This window comes from Lagopus muta, chromosome 6, assembly GCF_023343835.1.
Source record: "Lagopus muta isolate bLagMut1 chromosome 6, bLagMut1 primary, whole genome shotgun sequence".
In the NCBI taxonomy this organism is placed as follows: Eukaryota; Metazoa; Chordata; class Aves; order Galliformes; family Phasianidae; genus Lagopus; species Lagopus muta.
The window spans coordinates 18758374-18773063 of NC_064438.1; the positions used below are offsets into that span (position 1 = coordinate 18758374).

General features: G+C 37.9%; 1 long non-coding RNA gene across 6 annotated transcripts in view; it reads left to right on the forward strand.

The window, feature by feature from the left end:
• Positions 1-14690, forward strand: part of LOC125695355 (uncharacterized) — a 44626-nt gene that overhangs the window by 6066 nt on the left and 23870 nt on the right. For 4 of the 6 annotated variants that reach the window (XR_007377927.1, XR_007377931.1, XR_007377928.1 and 1 more), the window contains exons 2-4: positions 170-228; positions 1187-1268; positions 3843-4037. This is a non-coding gene — a long non-coding RNA (uncharacterized LOC125695355). The remainder of the gene's footprint in view (positions 1-169; positions 229-1186; positions 1269-3842; positions 4038-14690) is intronic. The other 2 variants (XR_007377929.1, XR_007377930.1) reach the window with 1 other exon arrangement.

A 14690-nucleotide genomic window follows, 5' to 3' on the forward strand; every position in this document is an offset into this window, starting at 1 on the left:
TGTTTTGCCAAAATCAAAGAATGAACATGAGTGGTTCCTCCTTATGTATGTATCACCTCTCCTTGCAGAAAGTAACTACTTTGAAATGCTGACTATTGCAACACCCTATTTTAAAGATTTTGAGAGTCTGTGATTTCTAACAAGGCAATCCCATTCACTTTTCTTTCAGAAGGAAGAAACTAAGAGACTTTGGTGCATGCTTTTGATGGACCATCTCCCATATATCTGGTACCAGTGCCAGTATTTATGCTTATAATTAATTCCCTGGGATTTCTGAGTCATTTAGACTGTCAGTTACTGAAAATCCTGGATGTTAATGATGGAATTCTCCAATGAAAAAGGGAACCTGTGGATAGTAAGCATCTTGCAGTGCATGGAGAGTTGGACTAGAAGCCAAACTGGTCATTCAAGGCAGACTGATGGAGGCCAGTAGAACAGCAATTCTGAAATCTGACCTTTATCTTTGCGTTAGAATTCTACTTTAGTCATGACTTGAGGGATAATAAAACTGGAGGTTTTTTTTTTTTTTTTTTTTTTTGTTATTCTTATCTGTGGTGGAGTATTTACCATGCATTTTTATGAAGGGAAGTCTTAAGCCTAGTCTTGCTTAAGAAGTAGAAGATGTAAGTTCACTTCTGTTTCTGATTCACATGTCTATGAAAACAACAACAACACACAGGTAACCCAGGGGGTAAAAATCACCTAATTATCTTTACCTATACTTAAAGAAGTGAGCCACAATGGAGCAGGCATTACAACATTCGAAGTCAAATACAGCCCACCAGGAGGTTGGTTGTCCTGCAGGAGTAGTTCTCAAGAGCGTGTCTACACTTTATCAATTATTACTTGCCAAAAACAAAGTTCTATTGACTGTTATTGTTAGGTAAACAGTAATCAATATTTCCCATCAATGATGAGAAATCTGACCATACTTTTTAGCTCTTCTGATCTCAGTGAATTTTGCATTTGGACTTTCTGTGTATGTCCAGGAGCAGAAATCAAAGTCATTTTAATGCAAAACCACCACTACACAGGGCATCAAAATACTAAGATAAGATTGTTGAAGATCACTGCTTTGGGCTGGAACCCCTGGAATCCTCTCTGGTTTGCACTTGAGGTATGTCTGAATCTATTTTTGAATCTAATTCATTGTATGTATCCATTTGTTGTTTTTGTTGCTTCATAGGATATCAGTAAACTGTCTGAGACTTGGGGAAAAGAAGGACCAACTGTTTGTTAGTGGAAGTGATATGCCCTGCAAATAAAAGGTAATAGATATCTCTTCCTTTCAGGCATAGTGCCTAGTGGGAGAAGGTGAAAGTGCTGCCTTCTGGATGATTAATGCCACTCTATGAAGGCATTCCCTTTTTCAGTGTGGCATTAGATAAATGATACTGTGGCTCTTCTGTCTGTTATCTGTGTGAAATAGTCCTGGCCAGAGATATGATATGTGCCAGCAAAGGAATTTATCATATGCTGTGTGATGGTTCACAACAGGTGAATCCGAAGGAAGTCTTGAATTGCATAGAGCTGGGCTGAGACAGTAACAGCTTGTATGTGTGAGTTACAAGAGTGTGATTTATTCCCTGGTCACAGTTTTCCATGATTATACCTCAAAGCCACAATACGTGGAAACGTTGTCCTGCTATAGCAACATGACTCATTTGTTCTTTTAAAGACATCTCAATTACATCAGAGGGATCATTTTTGGAAATCTGATCATTTTCACTGAGTCAGTTAACTGCCTTTTGCACATGTGCCTGATAATTTTCTGAGTAAGCTTAAAGAATGCGAGGCTGATGACTGTTGGTGGGGTCTGCCTGTCAGGAGGTGGAGAATACCCCCAGATGAATACGTGGCCTGTGTGTCATACAGTATTATTCATATGCATGCTATCTGAGCAGGGCTGCAATATGGCATACTAGTAATTAACTTTTTTCTCACAGTATAGTAAGTTGAAGAATGTGCTCTAAGGAAAAGATAATTCTGCTTTCTCAGAGTGCTTTCCCAGTTGCTTAGTTTGCAATAACAACCATGGAATCAACACAGATAACTTCATAAAGTCCGAACAGTTATCTGGGATATATAGACTGTATGAAAAAGCAACCAATTTTTTTTTTTAATTACAAACAATAAATCATAGGCTGTAAGATTTTAGAGGAATTTAAATGTAGAGGTAAAAATTGTCTTTAAAAAAATGACATGATATCATGTTGTCTATTTCAAAAGTATTTTTGTTTAGACTTAAATGGTCCAAGATATTTTCAGTGAACTTCTGAATGCTTAAAGAGAGTGTTTGGTTGGTTTGGTTTTTTTTTTTTTTTTTTTTTTTTTTGTGACCAGAAGAGATCAGGAGCACCTCTTTGTTCTATTTATGTATAGTTTTATTGGAAACATTTAAAATAGAAAAATATTTCTGTGTTAGAGAGTGTATTCATGTGTGCTACTGAAGAGAAGACTTGGGATTTCTTCTCTATGAAATGTTGGGTCTGAGAAGGTCACTTGATACAAACTGGATGTTAAAAAAAAAAAAGCCCTCAGAGTAAGTTAAACAAAGTCCTGCCCGCATGCTGTCCTGTGATTTGACTGTCAATGAATGATATATCCCCTGTCACTTGAAAACATGAAAAACAGGACCAAACAGAAGTAGGTTTGCCAAAATTAAAACTCTTAGTAAAGCATCTGTTCACTGTTTCACAGTGTTTCACAGAATGTTTAAAACATTCTGTTTTACTTTTTATTTATTACATATATATATAAAATATATTTTATCTGTTTTGCCAAAAAACAAACAAAAAAAGCCCTCCATTTACTATAGTCACTGTGTGCTTTAGGGGAACTTGTAAGAGTCTCTTGGTGTGTTCAAGAGACAGTTCTTGTTCTAGCTGTCTGCTTTTGGTAAATCTCAGACTAAGGAATTGTGAAATGGCTCTTGAAATTGAAGCTAGTGAGAGTTACTGGATGGGAACTAACAGGAAGGATTTCCCAGATTTCTCAGGCTTGGGGCTTTCTCATTTAGAAACACTGAATTATTTCACTTAAGTTGCCAAAAGTATCTCCACTGTTTCTGGAATACTAAGTTACACAATATCAGTGCTGTTACTGCGTGCAGCCTGCTCTGCTGCAGCCTGGCTAACATTCTTGGGGCATGAGTGGATGGCTACCAAGCAGAAGGCATGCTCAGCATCACAGCGGGCAGAGGCAGCTGATTTGACAGCATCTCAGTTATTAAATCTACTCTTACAGGGTCACCAAAACCAACCTGTAGGAAATAACAAGTCTCAGCTCGCTACGTGCAAAGGCAGCTCTTGCCTACTGCACCCAACAGGAACATTTGGGGCTTTGGATTAATTATAAAGCACTGTTATTAAACTTCTAATGAAATGATTCAGGAGAGATTGACATAGGAACTGTTGGGTTTTAAAGCTCTTATTCTATTTCAGAACACAGTCAACATCTTTATTAACGCAGTCCTGTGTTTGCTCTCAGGCAAAATGAGATGAACTGAGCACCTGTGCAAACCAGAGCAGTGATTGCAACAGCGCGCAGTTATACGATGCGTACCTGGCACTGTACTGCACGGATGTCAGGCTTAAAATACCAACACCGAGGTCCTAATTAAAACATGCATGTTGTTTGGCAACCAGTAGCTTTTGAAATCAAGGATTCACAGGATCAGGCTTTTTTCTCAGATCTCGTCTCCTCTGCATTCCAAGTGTACGTCCAAGGCATGTGTGCTATTTGATTTCTGAATGTATTCACTTTTTTTAAAGTACGTATTATGCCTAGTATCTCCAGAGGAGTTTATATTCAAATCATGATCAGAAATCCTGTTTTTCTAGGAGCTGATTGATTCCTTTTGGATGAGATTTGGACATTGATTGAAAGTGCAGAAGAAGAGTAACATCACCTTGGGTTTACTTCTGAGGAATGCACTAAATAGATACTCCACGCTTTAACCCCAGTGACTCCAACCAAAAGTTGATGTACAGATCTACAAAGAACAGCCTGGAAAAGAATAGCACAGGGGAACACAGGTACCAAAACATCTGAGCATGTATCTGTTTGAGGCTGGTTGTGTATTTCCATAAAGCAAAACTTACTTTAAAATATTCTGCAGCAGGAAGAAACCATTGAGGATCTTTATTACTTAAGGACATCATCATTTCTTTTTCCTATATCCTTTCTCTGTTTTTACCCTCAATATTTGTTTTGCAATCATTTTTTTCTTCTCTTCCTCTTCTCTAGGAAAATTATTACAGAAATAACCAGAAACGAGCAATAATTGTATTAGCACATTACAAAATAAGGCGCTCTTAAAACGAGAAATACAGCAAAGAACCTGTTCATGGCTAATTTCCTGGGTAGGAGAGAGAGCTCAGGGTGTGACTGGAAAGGGAGATTTATGCCATAGAAACATACTCATCCCCACGCACAAATAAGGGTCTGTTACCTAATGAGCAGAGAGGTTCTGCAAGGACCTCATTCTCTGCACTCGGTTCTTAGAGAATTCGTCTGGGTCTTTTTGGCCCTCCTGGCCAGGCAGCTGGCTTCAGTTAGGATGAAACCAACTGCATGAGAGAGCTGATGACTACCTTGCTGTAACTATGCTTATGAATGTTCCTTTGCATCTAAGAGCATAACCCACAGGTCTGGTGAGATTCCAAGTGACAGCGTTCTTCTACCTTACATTCTCACATGTATTCATCTGGAATAAACAATTGTCAAAACAATATGCTTTCAATTGGTTGCTGTATTGCAGTGACAGACATTAATCCTTAAATGTAGTCTGTACTTAGTCAATTGATGGTGATGGACTGCTAAATAAATAGCAATCTTTGTCCCTTGCAGATAGTTTTTAGATATTGCCATGATGGACAAAAAACAAAACAAAACAAAAAAACACCAAAATTGCTGGACAGAGGAATTGGTCTATTTTGCATTTTGCCTGGGAGGTTTAAAGTTGAGATGGGAACTTCAGTAGTGATATGTAAGTAGTGATATGAAAGCCAAACATCATAAGGTAATGTTTCATGCCAGTCAAAAGGAAACAGCAAAATCATGAGAAACATTATCAGATGTTTTATAACAAAATTAAACTTTCTGTTCCTTAAGAAGCAGAGTTTATGGTGCTTGGAACACAGTGATCAGAAAATGAAAAAGAAAATATAGCTACAGTGGAAACTGAAGAGTAACTTATTCAATTGATATTCACTTTTCTATGCTAATTAAGTTTCATGTGAATAATGCTAGATTGGCAGCTTGAAATATGAAGGCCTTTAATTAAGAAAAATAAAATCTCACTCACTTGGAGAGTATGTTAGAAATGGCATTAGATGAACTTCCTTGGGTTGTTTGAGCAGGATAGATAAATGGTTTGTTTCCTGGTATTTGGGAGACCTTTGATGGCCAGGTTTTCCTTTGTCTCCTATTAGTGTATCACATTTTGCTAACTCGAGATATTGCACAGGATGGTTCTCTACTCCACTATCATAGCTCCTTGATTATTTGAAAACTTCTTTATATGCCCTTCGTGATTTTACTTGAATGCATGTATATGTTTGAATCATTTCATGTCTGAATTAACTTCATTAGTGTAACTATTTTGTGCGGGTTATTAGCAGCATGTCACGTGACTGCTTTGCCTTCATATGTAGCGGCTGTCAGCCAAGGGGCAAAACATGTAAAACACCTACAGAAGCTAAGATTTTCACATCTCGGTGTAATTTCCCATTCTCAGTTCAAGAGATGCTGGCTGCAATCAAATGTGCGTTGCAGTGACTAATGGCTGAAACTGCACTCAGATGCAGTTGTGTTATTATCTGCAGAGTCTGCAGAGCCTGCCCTAGCTGATCTCTCTCTTTTTCTCTTAGCTCATGTGATCTGCTGTTTCAGTCTCCTTGTCATTCCCTGAGATTAAGCTTCCCATTAATTGTATCAAGGCATTCCCCATTTGAGATGAGAAACTGGAATTGAAAAATGTCCTTAGTGGGACAGGAGTGGGAATTCTGAGTGATTTCCAGGGATTTCAGAAAACCATTTAAAGGAATTCCTGATAAGAACGTCATTGCAGTAATATAGGAGGAATGTTTTTACTGAGTTTACATTTTAAAAAGCCCAGAAATTGTCTAAAGAAAAAAAAAAAGTTGTTGCTAAGATATTAAAGTTGCATTTTCATGTCAATGTTATCTTCTGCTGCATCCAAAAGTAGTGCCCCAGAGTGAACTTAGTCTTTAGAGGAGAAAATCACAGCAGAATTTGTTCTGCTTACTTGGAGACAGCTGGGCACAGGCAGAACTTGTTGGTGTCTACTCTTTGAGAGGAGGCTGTACTATATGTGAGAGAGAGACAACAAAAGGTTTGTTGCTGATGAAACACTAAAATGCTCCAAAGAATGAAAGTGTCCATTCACTGTGAGGTTGCCAGCACTGAGACTGTGGAAAATGCAGCCGGTATCGCTGCTATAGGCTGTTCTGCTCAAATGTGAACTTAGTAAGTAACCTGGAAGCTGTAAAGGAGAATGATTTTTGTTTTCTCACCTTAGGTCATCTGTGAGTATTCCCAACTCTTAACCCACAGTGCGCTCTTTCGCTACCTGTTCCTAATTTGTTGGCTTCCTCCCAAAGCTGTTTTTTTATGATTAGCAATAGATATTCCTGAACACGTCAGTAAGTATAATAAGAAATAATTAGATCAAGCCATTTAAAATTAATTGGGAAAGGAGATATAATTATATAGGCGTGCAGTTTGATTACAGCGGTCACAGTGCTTTCTTCACGCTTTCTTCACAATCACATGCTGCTTCTTCTCTTCATCTTCCCAAAACCCCAGACTCACGCAGTGCTTGACATTGACAGTGCTCACTTAATGAGAGTCTTTTGGTATTTTGTTTATGCCATGTTAGTCTACATGTGGCACTCAGGGGCTCTCTCTGGTGAACAGAAATCCCTCATGCTTCTCTGTGATTTGTGCCAGAATGTTTCAAAAGTGATAATTTGTCTTTACAATGCTCCCCAAGACAAACCACAGTACCTCCAGGAGAGATAGGTAGGGCTTATGAGGAAAAGAAACAACTTTGTGAGCTTGAGAAAGTACAGTTCTATTCATTAACATCATGTGCATTTCTGACAAAAATGGGACATGCAGGAAATCATGTTGTAGAATATGTAGGAGTAAAGAGAACTTCATGCACTCAAAGAGCAGCTCTCTCTGCAGTTGCAGCTGTGAACCAATGAGATTTTTGTAACTGGAGCTGAAGGTTCAGTTTAGTAATCCAGAAGCTAACGTACAGCCTTTAATTATTATTATTCTTTTAATTGCTTTAAGTTCTCCAGATCCAGATAGAAAATATGCGGCAGAGACAGGATTCATTTTCACTTAGCCCATGGGTGTCCAACCTTTTGTCTTGCCTGGGCCACACTGAGAGAGGAGAAATAGTTTTGGACTGCATGTATATAGGTCACTCTGAAAGTAATGCTTCCTATTTATTTCCATGGAAATTACAGATACAGTAAGCACTGTAACACTGCTTAATAGAGCAAATTCTCAGCTACATAACACTTATTTTTCAACACAGTTACCATTAGATCTGCATTTTTATCAGTGATGCACGAGAGCCTCCATGCCATGCTTGTGACAACCTGCACCAGTGGAGGTGACCCACTGTCACCCACTGCACCATCCACCACCCGCTGTGTCAGTGGGTACAATTTTTTCTTCATGGAGGAACTCGATAGCACACCTTTGATTCTTATGCACTTCCATGTCACCTGGCTTTCTGTCAGGCTGCCCCCCCTGCTGCCATTGGTCGTACAGCAACAGAATGACACAGAACATTGGCAGGAAGGTTCAACGTCTACCACCATACCAGCACTATCCACCTCTGGCATTGTGGGCAACATCATAAGATAGGAAATGTTAATTTTGGAGCTGCCCTCATAACATACGTAATATAGTTAATGTATATAAGTAACAAAAAAATAATTTAAAAATATTTTTTATTAAAACACTGAAAAGGAGAGCAATAAAACTAACGTGATATGTGACCTTGTTTTTGTGAAACTAATTCATCAATCCGTGGTTTGATGCTGAATAATGCATGGTGAAGGAGGAAATTATACGGCTGTGAAATTGTGAGGGCGGCTCCTTATGCATACAACAGAACAGAGTTATGATTATACATCTGTGCGTCCTGATATTTCCTAATTTTGGAACCTGCAACCTGAAAAACAAGAGGTGTTCTATGCAACCCTGCTGGGTTTTCAAAACCAAAATTAAAGCCTCCAAAAATGCTCCCTCTTAGAAAAACATCTTTGTTATTGTCACAGTTTTTGTCTCAGTTAACAGTGAAAGTTATCTGTGGTGCACTGATGCTGATGTCCAGACCATCACTAAGGGAAAAGGGAAAGAAAGACAGATGATTGAGGTTTTAGCACAGTGCAGCCACATTTGCAGAATGCATTTACTGTGTGTTCAGTGTGGAAGTCCTCCTGGCAGGAGGAAAAATAGGTCTTGAAAAAAGTTGTGTGAGTGTAGACATGGCTGTTGTTTATATTTCTTACAACACAAAGCTGAACCTTTCTATTGCTTCTGTTACACACAGTTTCCCTTTTGCTTTCTGGGCCGTTCCCATACTGAATCAACCTAGGTGGTCTTCTCTTCCAGCCAGGTCTTTTCATAGGATCCTTTTTGCAGTCCACTGATATGTGGATCAGCTCTTCTCCTTTCCTCGACTCTGATAGTTTCTTTATTTTTCTGAGTTAGTGTGGCTACATCATATTTGGCAGTTTGAAGGAAAGTTGTGCTTATCTCCATGTTTGGGCATGCCCTGTGGAGGTGGAATATTTGATAATAGCTGCAAAGAGCCACTGGGTGTAGGTGAGACACAGTTATTACCCTTACAGTTTTAGGGGTGGAATATGGCATGGTCCTGATGCAGCAACCACTCCCATGTAGAAATGTAAAAACATATGTGGGTGTAAGGAGAGCTGAAAGAAAAGTGTCAGAAATATGGAGTTTTGAGTAAAACAAATCTTATTTTTGTGTTTTGAAGCAATCATACTATTCTGATTGAATTTTTCCCAAACTGTATTTACATTAAAAAATACCCAGAAAAAAATAAGTTTAAAATCTAGCAGACCTTTAAAATAAGTGTTGTTACATGGCTTTAATAGGTGGAACAATGATAGAGGCTACCAAATCACCAGTAAATAGAAATATACAGAAATAGCTGCACAAGACTAACATGGAACCCAAGCAGCTATCTAGATATAGACCTATGTGCTGGATTTGTTCATTCACTTTCCAGTCTCAGAGCTTTTAAACTTATTTATTTCAGGATTTTCTTTCCTCTGGAGAAGGGATTTCCTACACAACCAGTGTCTCCTTCCTTTCTTCCCCTCTCCCTGCATATAATAAAATATTTTTCTCAGTCTACAGTACTGACACATAATTAAGCCGTCTGGCATTCTTTCAAGAAGATAGAGATACAAGGAGGATATTTGAGCTATTAGCTAAGCCTCGTATATAATTTTTTCTTTTTTAATTATGGTTTGGCACTTTCAGTGCTTTTTATTCTTTTATTCTTCTTAAAATACAACCTAAAAAATTCTTCATGAAAAAAATGAGTTAGATTGAATGGAGGAAGAAAAATGACATGTTATTGTAGAGCTCTGGAACACTCAGGCAGAGGAACTAAGCCAGATTTCACTCCGGTAGGTTTGGTTTCAAAATGGCTGGCAAAGGCAAAAAAAAAAAAAAAAAATTTGGAACTTCTCCACATTGCTCAGGATTTCTATGATCATCCCAAACCTCCTCTGAATTGCCTGAAGTAATTTCAAGGGGGAGCTGTATGCTCTCAAAGAGGAGTTGAATAGAGAGTAGTACTGTTGCTCTGGTACCTATTGTTCAGTTATTTGTACATACACGTACTTCCCAAAGGGAAATCACTGTGTAGTTTTTATTTTACCTTTTCTTCCCTTTCATTTCTCTCCTCCTCTTCTCATACATTCCTCAAAATATTCCTTTAAAATTTTATTTCTCTCTCTTCCACAACTGTTCCTCTCTACAACTCATTTTTATTGCTCACATTGAACCATAAGCTAGGATGATAAGTTTCTATGCCATTTATTATTTGCTAGTGAGAAGACTATCTCTTTGTTTAAAAGAAAAAAAAAATAAAGAAAAAAAGGCACAACAAGTCTCTGCCCTGTAAAGTTCCCATGGAGAGCTCTTGAAGGGTTTAAATTCTCTTCCATCACATTCACAAGGAGGCACGTTCCAAATCCTCTTTCATGTTCATGAGGGAGAAATTGGACTTATTTATAGGAAAAGAAATAAGAATGCTATGTTTGTATTTACACAGCTGATGACTACCTGCCTCATGGTAATTGTTAGGATCTACCTTTCCAGGTCTGGGTGTACAGTAATAAAACTGCAAGGAAATTCATTACGTCAAAGGCTATGTGAGAAAAGGACAAAGACCCTTTCTAAAATTCTCCTTTCTCCAACATCCTTGCAAAGAAAAATTAATTGCAAGGAAACTTAGAATGTTTCCTCTGTCAATCGACACTGCCAATGGAGTTTAATGCAGCCTCACAGACCCTCTTTTCCTAATCCCAATGGCCTTTGTCAAGTGCTGCTGAAGTCAGTTTTCTTGCAGTGTTGGTGATATGCTTTTCATTAAGCTACTTAGCATTTGAACCTTCATGAAAATAATTATTAGACTTTCATTTAAGAATCTTAGGGCCCAAATTTATTTCTTCTAAATGCATGTCTTTGCAATTGTATTACATCTGAGTTTTGAAAGGCAAATTTAGAACCCTTGGATAGTTACACAATAACAAGCTGTTCAAGATTCACTATACTTTCACAGTTCCTGCTGATACCAGATTCCTTCTGCTACATTTTTCCAGCCGTGTAGAAGTGTTGGGGACAAAAAAAATATGAAAAACTGTACAAAACTATAATAATATTAGATGTTCTTTTCATTCAAACAAAATATTGTATTGTTTTCACAGCATTCTTTTGTGGTTAACAATATCTGTGTTCCTGCTCATGGTAATGCAAGTTTGTGATGTGCTGCACAGAGACTTCAGGAAAAGATGTTTCCTTATCCCAGAAAGCTGTACCAGGCATGTATGAGGCATGATAAGTGAGCAGAAACAATCAAGTAGTGGTGGTTCAGTTAGCTGTCAGCATGAAGAGTTGTATGGTTCTCTAACTTCATTCAGTAATCATTATGTAAATCATAGCTATGGCAGCATAAAGGACTCTCTTTGGTATAGTTGTTTGATAAGGAAAGATTATTATTCTACATGAGTCACATAAAGAGCTATTGATCAATTGCAAAACTTCTAGAGCAAAGCATGGCATAAAATTGATTGCTGTATTGAAAATTTGACTTAGGAGGAAATTGTAAAAATGGTAACTCAGTCGTGTTAATAATCTACAAATGCTGAAGTGAATGCCAAAGGGGGAAAGGAGTTTACTGTGGTGCAAAGGAGGTGCAACAAGCACAAGAGAGATGAAAAAAATGGGGGAAGTACATCCATGATACTACAAAATGTTTTAAAGTAGATGTAAAAAATGAGAACAGGCAAATGTCTGAAAATATATAGTATGTGAATGAGACCAAGAATTGAAACTGAATAATCTACTTCCTGAGCTATGTAGCCTTTCCTCTTCCCTATTAGTTTATTTCCCATTTAGAAACCTCACTATTTGTGAAGCAGTTGTCTCACATTTCTGACTGTTACATTACCGACTGTGTAAAAAGGTAAAGGCTAATGGGTGACCTACTTTAAACATGTTCTATCTAATCAACTGGAGAAATCTCTGCAATCGTGATGAGACAGAAGAATTTTAAAATAAGGAGCAAGGGAAGAAGGAGGCAAAAGACCTGTATGTTTTCCAGGCATAGTTTTTTGCTCACCAAAAGGATGAAAAGTAAGATAAGTAAGAATACAAGAAAACCACAAAGTAGTCTCATCACTGTATAGCAAGAAGAGTCATGAATGTGGACTAAAATAAGGAACAGTATAGGTACAGAAGGAGCTGCACCTCATCTGAGAGACTGGGTGCGGTCAGTGAGAAATCAAATATTTATATAGTAATACTGCAGCCTGGCAACGCAACGGAGGAACTTGTGATGGTGGAGGAAATGAAACTAGACGGCATGGGAACAACAGAAACATGATGAATTAACACTCAGGACTGGATTGGAAGTACTGAGAGAGGTATGCTGTATGCAAAAAATGCTATTTATGCCCTTAACTGGTGGTGTTAAAGCAGATGAATAGTACAACGTTGTAAGGCTATGATGAGACGTAAACAAAACAATGGAAAAGAGGATGCATAGCAAAGGAGAGAAGGAAATCTAGTTAAGAACAGTCAAGTTATAGTAGGATAATACTGAACCATATTGGTGTTTTCAGACTTCCAGCCTTTCTAATATTTCATGGAAGTGTGTGACTTCTAGATTTTTGCTTTCTTGATAAACGTTACGTCACTTGCAATTATGAGTCTTAGACATTCTGAGAGTTTATAGTTAACACTTTATGTCATGGATTGTTCCCCCAATCAGGACGTGATTATGTTGTTTATTTTCATTTGTGCAATTAAACTTTCTACAAAGATGATACAGGAGAGCTGGCCACAGAAAACAATCACACATTGACTGATGGGGGCTTGATAAAGAAAAGCATATCTCTAAGTCCTTCAGTTTCAACACGGAAAAAAACCCCACAGCTTTCTTGTATAAAGTAAAATTACTTGAGCAAGAAAGCTGAGAAGCTCGAGTGTAGGCAAGTCCCAAAGTTTAATTAGAATGTTGTGAAACTATAAAGAATTCCTGTTTCATGCAAGGGGATACTTATTCCAGGGCCTTTATTCCTAAATGGGTAATACTGCCTCCAGAATTATGTTACAGTAAATAGTGTAGTGGGAATGGCCTGCTTACCAGGGGGAAAAAAATTTCAGACTTACCTTGGTCCTTCAGCCATATAAACTGGAAAGGAACAAGGAAAGATGTTCAGTGCAGTGAGAACATACATGATCTAGAGTGAGTTTGTTTGTTATAATTCAAAATTTAAACCAGTGTAAGCCTCTTTCCCATATTTTTAAGACTTTTGTTATTTGAGTTTAAATGCATCACATACAGTGCTACATTAGAAATAGTGAATTAAGAAGGAAATGATTGCAATTATAAAATAAAAATAGAATTGGTCAAAGAGGGAGGTAAAGCAGCAGCTTGGCAATGATGGGTTGGACTGACCATGGCAAGGTGATGTTACATTGTGATCACATAATAGAACTAGATCATAGAACAATAAAATATCCTGAATTGGAAAAGATCCATGAGGATCATTGAGTCCAACTTCTGGCTCCAGTTCTCTTAATCCACAGTGCAGGAAAAAATGTGAAGTTACTGAGCTAAATTACAAGAAAAATATGCCTGTCACTAAAGCTGTACTTAATTTTATAGTACTTTAATATTAAAGTGCTTCCTGCAGCTGTAGATGTTGTTTTCCTCCTATAGGAAGTCACCATGAAATACCTAAGGCTAATTGCACAGATGGCCAACTTTTTCATGCCAAAATAGATGCTCTGATTGCCTGGAGTCTGCAGAAACTGTACACTAAACACGTCCCTCCACAGACGGTACTATCTATCACCTCTTTGATGTCCTTATCTTGCTTAGTGTAGGCATGTGCATTATCATTTGGAAATGGTTCCACAGTCTTACAGTCTGAGCTAGTGGCCTATCTGGGCTGGCTAAGTCTGCCTGGAATTTTGATGTGCCAATCGTGTATAGTAAGATGTATTGTTTTAAAAAATTACAATATTTACTCTGTTGCTCTGAGAAAGTATCTTCCCTTCATTACCATCTTCCAGTCCACTCAGGAAAAGCTTTCAGAAGATTCCAGATTACAAGTTATATCATCAGAGAGGGGACGTGCATTATTAGCCATGGTTGAGTTTTGCAGTGGATGATGCTGAATATGAGGCAGTATGTCAGTGACATAAAAGATGAAAGTGGTAGAATGGCATTTCACTATCTAATCCCTTCAGTGCAGGAAAATATGCCCAATGTATGCAAAAGGAGATCATCTAAGATTTTTGAAGGAGGTTTGAAAAAAGCAGGAGAGATAGCTAGAAAGGAATATAGAACACTGTACTCAGAGTCATATGCTCTCATACTCTGCTGAAAGTACCCTGGTACAGAGTGAGATTGTTCCAAATCAGTGCTGATGTCTTCAATTCGATGTTTAAACTACATGTTAGCAAGAAAAGAGAGGAAGTAGCTCCACTGCCACAAGGCCTTGTACTTCTGCAAAACTGACAACAGAACACATTTTGCAAAGCGTTTTGCAGTTTTGCTTTATGGTCATTACTTAAAGCTTACCACTTGAGACACGCACAGAAAAAGAAAAAAAAAAGCTTGCCACAAAACTTTTTTCTCAGTGAAAATGAGAAATTCCGTAGTTTTCCATGTAATGAATTTCATATAGAAGGAATGGGGTTACATTTACCTGAATGAAAAGAGAAAAGCTGTGTTGAAGATTCTGTCTTCTTTTCATGTAGCTAATGAACATTTTCTGGAAAGTGCTGAAGAGTGTTCAGAAAACACGAATATTTTAGAGGTCTTGTCTGATAAATCTCAGGTATCACATTTCTTCATGTGGGAAACA